The sequence below is a fragment of the Melitaea cinxia genome, chromosome 25 (assembly GCF_905220565.1).
Source record: "Melitaea cinxia chromosome 25, ilMelCinx1.1, whole genome shotgun sequence".
In the NCBI taxonomy this organism is placed as follows: domain Eukaryota; kingdom Metazoa; phylum Arthropoda; class Insecta; order Lepidoptera; family Nymphalidae; genus Melitaea; species Melitaea cinxia.
Window position 1 is genome coordinate 2,413,902 of NC_059418.1, and position 12,561 is coordinate 2,426,462.

Genomic DNA, 12,561 nt, shown 5'->3' on the forward strand with positions numbered 1-12,561 from the left:
GTCAAGCGTGCGTAAGAAGTTTCACTTCAGAAATAAATTTATGAGAACAATACTGCACCTTGTGGACGAAGCGGTGTCTTGTTTATTCTTCTGTCAGAAGTTCCTCGCTTCTTCATCAAATCGGGCGTGACATCAACGTTGCTAAGAGTTTTTTTGTTCTTCTTTGCAGTATTTAAGGGTATCGCGTTGTTTGAAGATTTTGATTTGACTACAGCATGTTTTCCTCGGTCCATTTTTTTGTTGAAATATAGTCGATGGTCGTTAGTATATTTTTTTTGGAAAATATTTAATTTCTATTAGCAAGGCAAACCTGAAATAGTACCTATTTTTAATTTTATTTTTTATGTTGTCATGATTATGATAACTTGTGATTTTGACATTTTCTGTAAAATTCTAAGATGTAGTAAACGTAAAAATAAACATTTGTCATTTCATTATTAATATTTTTAAATTATTATATATAATAAATTAATTGAAATAATTAGATAAATAACATTAAACTAAAAAACCTTAAGTATATATATACATAATATAATAATTAAAAAAATATTATTAAAAGGAGTCCCTTTAGGCAAGGTTCCGAAGATACTGGCAGCGTTCCCCCTTTGAATAGCTAGACTAATTCTTTGTCCGAAGTAGCTGCCAGCTCTTCGGTCTCCTGTGACGTCGAATAACCTTTTAGATATTTCCTTAAAAAGGGTTATAGCACTAGGACCCCACGGACCAAGGGTCTCGACACCGAATGGGACAAAATCATATTCGGAGCCTAGACCCCTGTATTTGTCTGCTTTTGTTTTTTCCGCCGCTTCACAAGCCGCACCAGCTCTGTTGTTGGTTCCATGTAGATGGGAAGGGGCCAGCGTGTCTGAACAGGTTGCATCCCATACCAGCACCCGGCCCATCTTCCATGGAATCAAACTCATACCGTCCGGTCTCTTGCCATCGTCTCTTGCAATACCAGTCGGCTCAAGTATACTTGGCACGTTGACGGTGGCAAGGGACCGGCGTATGATATCGTTAAGTGCGGCATGTCTCGAGAAGCGGCCTGCACTTTTTAGGCATGACAGACCGTGATGTCCTAGCTTATCGACATCACTGCCACAGGGACATTTATGAGGAGCGCAGACCGGAACCCCAAGCCGTAAACAGGTTGCGATTCGGAGCGTGTCAGGCTCAAGAAATGTTCCTGTATTTGTCGAAGGGTACGCGTGAAGCCAGTAGCCAGCCTCATGCGTACCCACGGCCAAAAGCCTAGCACGCGCCGAGCCTGTACTACAGCTTAAAAGATTTTCATAAGTCAATTTGCAGTTTATGTCGTCCCAGCTCCTCTGTGAATTTGGAGAAACTGGAAAATTTTGACCTGGGCATGCAATTAAGAAAGCGTTTCTAGCTTCTTCCAAACCAGCAATCTCAAAGTTTGAAGGGGATGCCCTTAAAATTTTACTTATGAGATTTGCTGAACTATGGAAAGAAGATAGAAAGGCTGGTAAAGCGACACTGGAAATTTTGCGAATCCCTAAACCACCATAACGGATAGGTAGGGACGCTTGGGTCCAAGATTGCTCGTTCAGTTGCATATTAAGAATCGATTCTAAGCTAATTTTGATTAAGTCGTCTACTTGTGTTAAAAGATCTGGGTGATTCCAAAAGGAGCAGCAACGGAGCGCATACGTAAATTTAGGGACGAAAAGACAATATTTTAAGATGCAAAGTGCATAATGTGGACTAATTTCAAGGAGACGGTCAACTGAATTTTGAAATTTAGTGAATGAATTATTAATATATTCAGAAATACATTCATCAAAAATTGGAGAACCTAAAAGGTAAAGCGAATTACTGTTAACTATTTTAATATTTGGAGCCAAAATATTAAATTTATGTTTTACGTCATTTAAATTTAAGTCGCAGTTATTTATAAAAAGTTCGCATTTGCTAAAATTAAGTTCCAAACCAATAGCTTCAAATTTATTTTTGATTAAAAAAAGGTCCGAAAACACAGTATCCACATCACCTCCTAGGGTTCCGTCGTCCAAATACCAGACGTTGAATTTTGAATTTAGATTTTTAATTATCGGATTTATAGCTAAACTAAAAATTGCAGGCCCAAGGGGATCACCCTGTTGACAACCTACTTCCGAGGACAGTTCATTAGAACGATATAATAATTTTGTTGGGTCAGCGTAACTGAGAAGAAGATAATTGTATAATTCCGGTATATACTGTTTTATTTCTGTCAGCAGGGTATCCCTATTTACCGAATTGAAAGCATTTTTGACGTCAATTTTGAGCAACACGTCAGGCCGGTCGTAAGTTAGGAAAGAGCGTAAGGCATGGACGGCTGCCTCACAGCCTCCTTTTACACCGAAGCCTAACTGTACGGGTTCAAATTCCGAATTTAATTTTGGTAAAATATGTCTAACAGCAATTTTGGAGGCCAGACGTCGAAGTGTTGATCCAACAGCAATCGGTCTCACCCCTCCGTCCTTTTTGGTGAGGGCGATGAGGTTCGCGCCGAAAAGAATGGGAACAATTTCTGGATTGACATTACCGGAATACATAAAATTTATTAATTTAGTGATCGAATTTACAAGTTGCTCACCTGCATCACCCACAGAATGCGATGTTAAGTCTTTCAAATGTTGGGGTGAGATTCCATCTAAACCTGCAGCCGAACCTGGTTTAAAAGATAAAATGGCACCCGTAACATCTTTGTTTTGAATTTGAAGGCATTCTTGCCTTGCTGTTGGTGGGTCTAGAAAAAATGGGTTTACTGGAGCTGGAGGGTGTTTTGTCTGTAAGGCCTGAAGGGTGTCAGGGGTATCTGGTGATAGCACGTCGTTGGAGAACAAAAGGCGAGCGGCACCTTTGAGATCTCCGTCACAGATTTTGTTTTCGATGACTTTGTTGCGATTACGAGGGGCATCATGCTTAATTGGAGGTGCGGGAGAAGGCGAGGACCTTACAGCACAGTTATTTTTAATCTTTTGTGTCAACGATAAATTCGGTTCATCAGTTTTTATTATATGTAATGTGCTGTATGAGAATAAAAATAGGTTCTGCAAACAAATGTTGGTATTCAAAGAATTAGTCTAGCTATTCAAAGGGGGAACGCTGCCAGTATCTTCGGAACCTTGCCTAAAGGGACTCCTTTTAATAATATTTTTTAATTATTATATTATGTATATATATACTTAAGGTTTTTTAGTTTAATGTTATTTATCTAATTATTTCAATTAATTTATTATATATAATAATTTAAAAATATTAATAATCTTATATAAATCGTTAAATTGATATTTGTTATATTAAGGTTCCACTGTACTGTAATTTACCAATATATTTAAATATATAATTTCATTATTTGAAATTTGAAGAAAATAGTAACTAAGTATAATATTGAAAATAAAAATAATTTACTATATTTAATGTTGCTTATAATTGAATTAAAATAAAACTATACATAATGTTTAAATATTTTATTACTTAAACAAAAAACAATGAAAACTTTTTAAATTTAACAGAATATAAATCAAGACGGCAATGACGTGATCATTTTGACACATTTGTTTATTAAAATTTTTCGTGCAATACAATATTATTAAATTTTAAAGTATTTAAATTGACAATGCATAATTCACAAATAGAAGTTTTAAACAAAAACTATGGTGATAATGAAAGGAAAACTAATTACAGTATCAAAAGGATTAAAGAAAATAAATCTAAATTAGTACGTGACAGAGGAGACACAGATCCAATAAAACATAGCAGAGAAAGAATTAATACTAAAAGTCTAGGAATAAGTGCTACGAAAACAAATTTAGTTAAATCCCTTATTACAACAGATAAAAAAGACGCAAATATACACGATAACGAGAGAAAAAGAGATAAACGATTTGAAACTAATTATAAGTCTAAAAATATTTTGGAGTTAAGTGACGAAGCTAATAAAGGTATGTAGATGAAAAGTGTCATCAGAATTAGCAGTCTAAAATACTATATAAAGATTAAAACATGTATTGAAATAAAATATCGGACATTCTTTAATACATTATTATTTATTGAATCTTGTCATACTTATAGTATTTAGTAGTTCTGAGAAGTGAGACCCCTTTAATAGGCCTTTACGTAATTATAAATCAGTAGGTAGATTTTCTTTAATAACTATAAATTTATCGACATATAAATGGTGAGCAGCGAATAAATTCTCGAGCATTCGTCGCTGTTTAGACTTATATTTTTCTGTTAAGTAACTGTTGATTTTCTGACAGATTGTTCAGAGTCGCGTGTTATAGAAACTAAAGCTAGCGATGACGTGAAGTTGAATATAAATAGAGATAGAACTGCTAATAACATAAATAAGAAACCTTTAGTAAAAACTGTCACACACACAGATGACGCTACAAAAAAATATAAAGCTGTAACATTTACAGAACAGAAACCGCAGAAATCGATTGAAATTAAAATACCAAATTTTGAAAACATTAAACGTACGAAAATACCGAAATTAGTCAATAAAAATAAAATAGAGAATAAAATAGACGAGAAAGTAAGTAATAAAAGGAATACAAAGTTCGATAAAAACTTTAAACTTAAAAGGGAGTTTTCGTCCCCAACACGCAGTCAAGATGGCGACTCACCGCCAACGGAAATAGCAAAATGGTCGACGGATATTAGCGAACACACAAAACCGTATTACGAAGCGTGGATAAATTCAACTTTAGCAGTAATTTCTAACAAGAATGAGAGAATGTATTTGGAAAAGTAGAAAATCATAAAATCATTTAAGAAAGCCCTCGAACAGAGATCGAAAAGTCCAGAACTGCTATATGAAAACTTTGCCGACGAGCGATTTACTGGTAGAATTAAAATCAATCACAAGTAGTGACGTCAGTTTGTAATTAAAGAGTAACATGTAAAATTAATAAATGTAACCGATGAATTACTGGGTTCGAACATTTTTGGTAACGTGTAGATTGTAAATATTTATTTGTATCTATACCGATTTTAATAGTGTTTTCGTAATAATTAAATGAAATTATTTTGAAAATATATTGTTGGTTGCATATTTTCTGAAAAGTGTATAATAAATCAAATATATTTAGGATCGGTTTTACAGGTTGCTGATGAAACTAGTTGAATAACGAAAACGAAAAAAAAAAATTAAAAGCTTATTTTCGTGTACTTTTTTGTATTGTTATTTTTTTTTATACACAAAAAATAAATTAATTGTGACTTTCTTTAACTTAGGTAGGGGCACAGCAGGAAATTACCTGCTCAAAATATGAAGCAGCCTGACTGGGGAAGTACTTCGACCTAACAAAATATAACACTGTTTTGAAGCAGTGTTGTGTTCCTGTTGGTGAGTAAGGTGACCAAGCTCCTGTGGGGAACTAGGGATGGGGTCAGCAACGTGCTTGCTATAATATAAGCTACGATAATCGCTTACCATTAGGTACGCTTGTTTGCCGATCTAGTATCATAAAAATAAAAATAAATCATTTATTTAGGTCCAGCAAGTGTTAGTCTAGTCAAGAATTTCATAGTGTTAAATAAAAATAAATCTCCCAAGAATATAAGCCATAGCTTATTTGATTCGGAATGACGCGTCATTGACGTCTAGAAAAATGGATCGGAAGGATTTTCTAACACGCAAAAAATTGCAAAAATGATGTTACAACAAAAAAGGCTTTATTTATTATAATAATACATTTTTAAATAATTTATATATAAACTTTTTGCTTCTTGGAGTCTTACTTATATCCTCAGTAGGATTACTAATAGGATAGGATTGCTACTTTTAAAAATCGACTCTGACTTTAATTACATCGACAAGTAATACAACGTAAGTAGACGAAAAAAATAGTCAAGTAAATACGCGTTAATCACAAAGATTACTCAAAAAATTGGCATCAGATCTCGATCAAATTAATGGAACCACAAGAAGAATATTATCTCTCGATCAAAACAAGAATCATCAGAATTGGTATAGCAGTGAAAAGTAATGCGGTATAATACAACGTATAAAACTAAGTCGTTTCCAGCTGGCTGTATGCTCAAATCTTTAAAACTCTGCAACGGATTTTGATGCGGTTTTCTTTAGTAAATAGAGTGATTCTAAAGGAAGGTTTATATGTCTAATATAGTATAGTAGAACACTGATAGTTTTTGAGGTTTCTAATGTGATGTCGTAAATAAATAATTTTTTTACGCATATATTATATACCTACTAGCTGACTCGGCAAACGTTGTCTTGCCGCTAAACGCTATTTAAAAATAAGAGTTGGTGGTAGAAGGGTGAAAATTTAGGGTCGTATGTATTTTTCAACGCCAAATCATAATAAAATAAAAAAGAAATAATGTATACATCTAAAAATTAAAAAAAAAAAAAAAAAAACTTAGGGGTGGACTACCCTAACATTTAGGGGGATGAAAAATAGATTATTCGAAAATTATTCGAAAACGGGATATTTACTATGTTTATTATTTTCGCTTTGCGGAGCTCGATATTTCGACACTGACTTCGAATGTCTTGATCACGAGACGAGACTCTCACTCATATCATTGACTTCGAATGTCTTGATCAAAGGACGCTCACTCATATCATTGACTTCGAATGTCTTGATCACGACGGTAAATATCCCGTTTTCAAATAATTTTCGTAATAGAAGTAACCATGTTAATCTAAAATCTTATATATGAAAAATAGATGTTGTTCGATTCTCAGACCTACCCAATATGCACATAAAATTTCACGAGAATCGGTCAAACCGTTTCCGAGGAGTTTAACTACAAACACCGTGACACGAGAATTTTATATATTAGATTATATTGATCATCAGCATTGCACCCGTTCGAAGCCGGGGCGGGTCGGCAAGAACTCGAAAAGTACTAAAAAAGTACTAAAAAGTAAAAACACGAAAAGTAGTAAGAGACCACATGACAAGAACCACCTTTCAATTAAAATAAATCTTCGAGATCGATCCAAATCAAATATTTTTAGGTAACTTACATAGAAAAAAAACCAAAAAGATACAATCGAGTTGAGAACCACCTCCTTTTCCGTTCCAGTTTCGAGAGCACACAAAAACAAAACACTTTTAACTTGCCCAAATTGAGCCCAACTGAATAATTGCTATTAGATGCGGTTGTAACGAATACCTATTACTTTGTGAACAATATTAATAATAATAATAATAATAACATTCATTTCAGGACTAGCCCATGTAGTGTTAGTAACAATGTTTCTTATAACCTAGTGTTAGTACAGAAAATTTAAAATAACAACATTTTTATATTTACATTCTATTACATTACTATTAAACTATTCATATTACATAGAGCTTTGTCGCAGCATTGGACTCCCCCATCGATCTACATCTACAAACATTTTTCTTTCTTATTCTTGAAATGGCTCCCTTGCGGATTTGCCAATATCAGAGTATTTAAACTTTGCTTTATTTGGAGCCTACAAACACTTTCAGAATACTATTGTGGCAGTAATATTGTCATTAGATGGAACTGAAAATACATATTTTAGTTTCTACAGAGTCGTCACTAGATTGTGTAAAAAAAAAACAATTAGCTTACAGACATTCGTCAATAGATGGCGCTAAAAATACATAGTTTATAAAAAGTCAATGATAGCATTTGGTGAGAAATCACTACTATGGCGATCAAATACACATTATTAATTATAATTTTTAATTTTTAGATTTATACCAACACTTTTTGTAAATATTTAGTTCTTAAGTTGTGAATTATAAATATGAATAATGTTTAATAAACCACTATTATATAAACAAAAAAAAAAAAAAAAATTTTAGACCGTTCTCACTAGATGGTGCTACGAATACAATATCATTTTACGGATATTCGTCTCTAGATGGTATTAAAAACTTTTTTTAATTTACATCTTTCAAGGTGCCAGCTGACAAACTTTCCACGTAGATATAGCCAGCTGACATTAAAGGGGCCTACTCAAAGCACTGCCTGCAGGGCCCTGCTTGCAGTGCCACTGCCGATCGTATTGTATGTATGCATGCAGGGCCGATATTTTAATTGTTCACCCTGTCGCAGGGCCGCAGTGTCGTTCTGCCAGCCCGACACACGATCTCCCCACTCCGTAAACTGCAATCAGGGACATGTGTAGCTCGGTCGGGCCGATTTAGACCACCATTTTGTTTATGTCGGTACATTGCGACGTTTGTCTACTCTATTTGACCTGGGGTTTGTCTTGTCAGTGGTTGTCATTTAGCAATTAATCAGTTAGTTGGTGGTTAGTTGGTTTGGTTTTATTATATTATTTGTTTGGCTCTGTTTTCTTCAAGAAAAATGAGCCAGCGAGAAAAAGACGTGTGGAGGGACGTAATCTAATTGTATAGGGATTTGCCATGTCTTTGGAAAACTAACCATGATCATTATCATAACAAAGATATGCGGTCGCAGGCTATGTCGCTTTTACATGAAAAATATAAAACTTTTTTACACCAGTGCTTCCTTTTTTTCTTTTGAACGCTACAAGTACTCAATACAGTCAAACCCAATGCTATTTTTTGGTGTTTGAATAATTTAGGAGCCTTTTATAAAAACTGGCGAATTTAGGCAAGGACAAAGAGAACACCAGTGAACACGACAACGTATGCCGCGTAAATGATTTGCAGTGCTTTGTGGAGCAACATCCTCTGCGGCAGTAACTGCAAGCAGGCCCTGCAGGCAGTGCTTTGAGTAGGCCCCTATAACCTCTTCTATTGCAGTAGCGATATGTATTATTTATGAAAAGTAGATTGTAGTTCGATCGATTTACTCGATTGTAGTCAATTGTATTTAAAGGAATCGATTAAATAAATTTTGAATGTCGTTTCTTTGTTTTTTCAGGTAGATTTTTATATTCTATTTTTTTGTATAAAAGTTTATAAAGAAAAATTGTAAAATAAAAACTTTGTTTTTTCATAGCAACACAGTTTAATTCCCCGGTTCCAATTCTGAGTACAACAAACAAGTGTCAGATTCAAATATAATAGATATCTATCCTCACCTACAGGTCATTTTACTTTCCTTGTACATCAAACGCTGTACCGGTGTAAATATTTCATAGACCTGGATGCTGCACCCCACGCCTGCCCTTAGCATTTTGAGAAAAGCCCTTGCCAGCGACATATTAAGCTTGTGCCGCCTCATTAATGTTTAAATAATTGTGTTTGCTCGCAAAGGAAAAAAAACCGACTTCAATTACATCGACAAGTAATACAACGGAGATCGACGAAAAAATTGTCAAGCAACTACGCGTTATCAAAGATTACTCAAAAAGTAGTTATCAGATCTCGATAAAATTTATATGTGACCACATGATAGGTGCTGTGTGGCTACGGCACTAAAGAATTTAGCCACCCCCTCTCTTCCCGTGGGTGTCGTAAGAGGCGACTAAGGGATAACAAGGTTCCACAACCACCTTGGAACTTAAGAAGCCGACCGATGGCGGGATAACCATCTAACTGCTGACTTTGAAATACACAGGCCGAAGACGGGCAGCAGCGTCTTCGGTGCGACAAAGCCAGTACTGCGGTCACCAACCCGCCTGCCCAGCGTGGTGACTATGGGCAAAACACATGAGTTCACGTTATTTTTGACGTAAACTTGTGGAGGCCTATGTCCAGCAGTGGACTGTATAGGCTGTAATGTATGTAATGTACATGATAAACACCAGCTTTCGATTAAATTAAAAATTATCAAAATCGGTACACCCAGTAAAAAGTTATTGCGGATTTTCGAGAGTTTCCCTCTATTTCTCTGGGATCCCATCATCAGATCCCAGTTTCCTTATCATGGTACCAAACTAGGGATATCCCCTTTCCAACAAAAAAAGAATTATCAAAATCGGTACATCCAGTAGAAAGTTATGCGGTATAATACAACGTAGGTCGACGAAAAAAGCGTCAAGTAAAAACGCATTATTAGATATAACTCGAAAAGCAGTTGTTAGGTCTCAAATAAATTTAAATGGGACCAATTGGCACACACCACCTTTCGATTAAAACAAAATTTGTCGAAATCGGTCTACCCGGTCAAAAGTTCTGATGTAACATACATTAAAAAAAATACAGTCGAATTGAGAACCTCCTCCTTTTTTGGAAGTCGGTTAAAAATACAACGCGTGTGAACTGCTGTTTCACAGCCTCCTTAACTTCCAAAGCCTAATTGTATTGGATGAAATTTTGTTTTTAGAGTAGAGACTATGTGTCCACATGCCAATTTAGATGCCAGGTGGTGAAATGTGATCCCATTACCTTAAGGGTACCATTACCTATTTCATCAGTTGTGGATAACGCTATTTGACGGATGGTGATATCCAATCGATAAAAGTTTATTCTTTTTGACATCGAATTCCACTGTATTTATAGAAATCTATTTCTATTCGCAACCATGTATCTAAATTTGGCACTTTATCAATTGAGGTGAAACAGGTCCCGATGGCCTATTGTACCTCTTGCCTTGTAACTTATTAGTAGCCTAGTAGGATAAACCTTTATTTACAATTAGTAAAACAGGGTCCTAATTTCTTATGTATACGGTTCAAACTTATCTTCATGGAATTATTATGTAATGTTGTACGTAGTATATAGTAATTCCATGCGTATCTTTTACTTTTCATCCTTAAATTTGTACTAGATCGCGGTGAATATTTTAGTTTATAAGAACTGCCATAGATATCGTTAAAATTAAGTACTAGTTATAGCCCATTGCTAGTAGATGGTGCTGAAAATAATAACCAACATTTCTGGCCTCTTCCTTCTAGATGGCGCTAAAAACGAAGTATGCTGTTGTGGACTATCACTACTAGATAACGCTAAAAACAAGTTTTTTTTTTTTTTTTGTTTAAAACCGATGCTACTAGATGGCGCTGAAAAGAAATAAAATTGTGTGGCCTCTTGCTTCTAGATGGCATCAAAATATTTTTCGTATTTGTAGACTATCGCTACTAGGTGGCACTGTAAAGAATAGTATAAGTTTTGGCATTTTGCTACTAGATGGCGCTAAAACAACAACCGCGTTTGAGGGTTACTGCTACTAAATGTTGCTTAAAAGTACATTTTTTCTTCTAGCACCTTCTTACTAGATGGTGCTGAAAAATGATCTAAAAGTTTTTGCCTCGTTCTTATAGATGGCGCTAAAAACAACTTTTTTACTTGTGGATTAGCGCTAGTAATGAAGCGAAAAATATTTTTTGTTACACAGTAAAAGCTCTTTATTCGCGGGGTATATGTTCCGTAAATATGCCGCGAATACAGAAACTGAATTGGAATGGTCTTTTATATGGGATTATAGGGATACGTTCCTAGGTGACAAAATAAAAAACCAACATAAAAAAAAAAAAAAAAACAATTTAATTGAAGTTTTTGACCATACTAATCAATTATTATCTTCAGCCTTAGGCAACGGTCTAAAGAATTTTGTAGTTTTTTCTTGCTTCATCATTACAGCCTATACAGTCCACTGCTGGACATAGGCCTCCACAAGTTAACGCCAAAAATAACGTGAACTCATGTGTTTTCTTGCTTAGCAGTTTTTAAAAGCTCTTTCAGTTCAAACTGATATTTCAGCAGTGGCATTAGCAATTTGCCTCTTAAAAATAAGACTTCGTTCCGTAGACGGATCAATTTTCATAAATAAATCACAAAGCTCATTTGCCATTCTTAAACCTTCACTAAGATTTTTCAGATTAAATGTCACATTTCCAGTGTTTGTTGAAGCCTCTTCTTCAATTGGCTGTGAATTTAACATTTCCTCCAAGTCGGTTTCAGTCAAATCTTCATCTTGCGATTCAAGCAACTTCTGAATGTCACTTGATTCTATCTGTTCGAATCCATCTCGTCCTATTCCATTCGCAATTTCGGCTATGTTTGCAGTCATAGTTTGAATTTGTACAGATTCTTAGTGATTTTGCACAGTCAGAGCAGGCCACAGTTTTTTCCAACATGATTTCAATGTGTATGGCTTCAGTTCTTCCAATGATTCTTTTATGTGTACGATGCATTTTGCTATGTCAAATTTCTTCCAGTATTCCATAACATTCATATCAGGATCACATTCTATATATTATCCAAAATGATTTTGAAGGTTCATCTAATGTAATAGAGCTTAAATGCCTGGATACTCCTTGGTCCATAGGTTGAAGCAAAGCCGTCGTGTTGGGAGGTAAAAATGTCACTTTTATATTTAGATGCATAGTATCAAGTTCGCGAGGATGACCTGGTGCATTGTCCAAAAATAGAACCGCTTTAAAGTCTAAATTCTTTTTTTAAAATAAATTACAACTTCAGAAACAAAACGATTCCGGAACCAGTCACAAAAAATGGCGCTTGTAACCCACGCTTTCTTATTAGCACGCCAAAACACTGGCAGGTCGTTCTTGTTTTGATTTTTTAAGCACGAGGATTACATACTTGTATTAAGGTCTATTACTTTTTTATTAGTCCATTTATCGGCGCGTTTACAAAGGATATTTGGTTGGATACATATTGGAATTCTTTTTGTACCGATTAGATCCGCGAATAAAGAAAACTT

At 34.9% G+C, this 12,561-nt stretch overlaps 1 pseudogene; it reads left to right on the top strand.

Annotated features, from left to right (window-relative positions):
* Positions 1-3,625: 3,625 nt before the first annotated feature.
* Positions 3,626-5,184, top strand: LOC123665865 (annotated as a pseudogene).
* Positions 5,185-12,561: the final 7,377 nt, after the last annotated feature.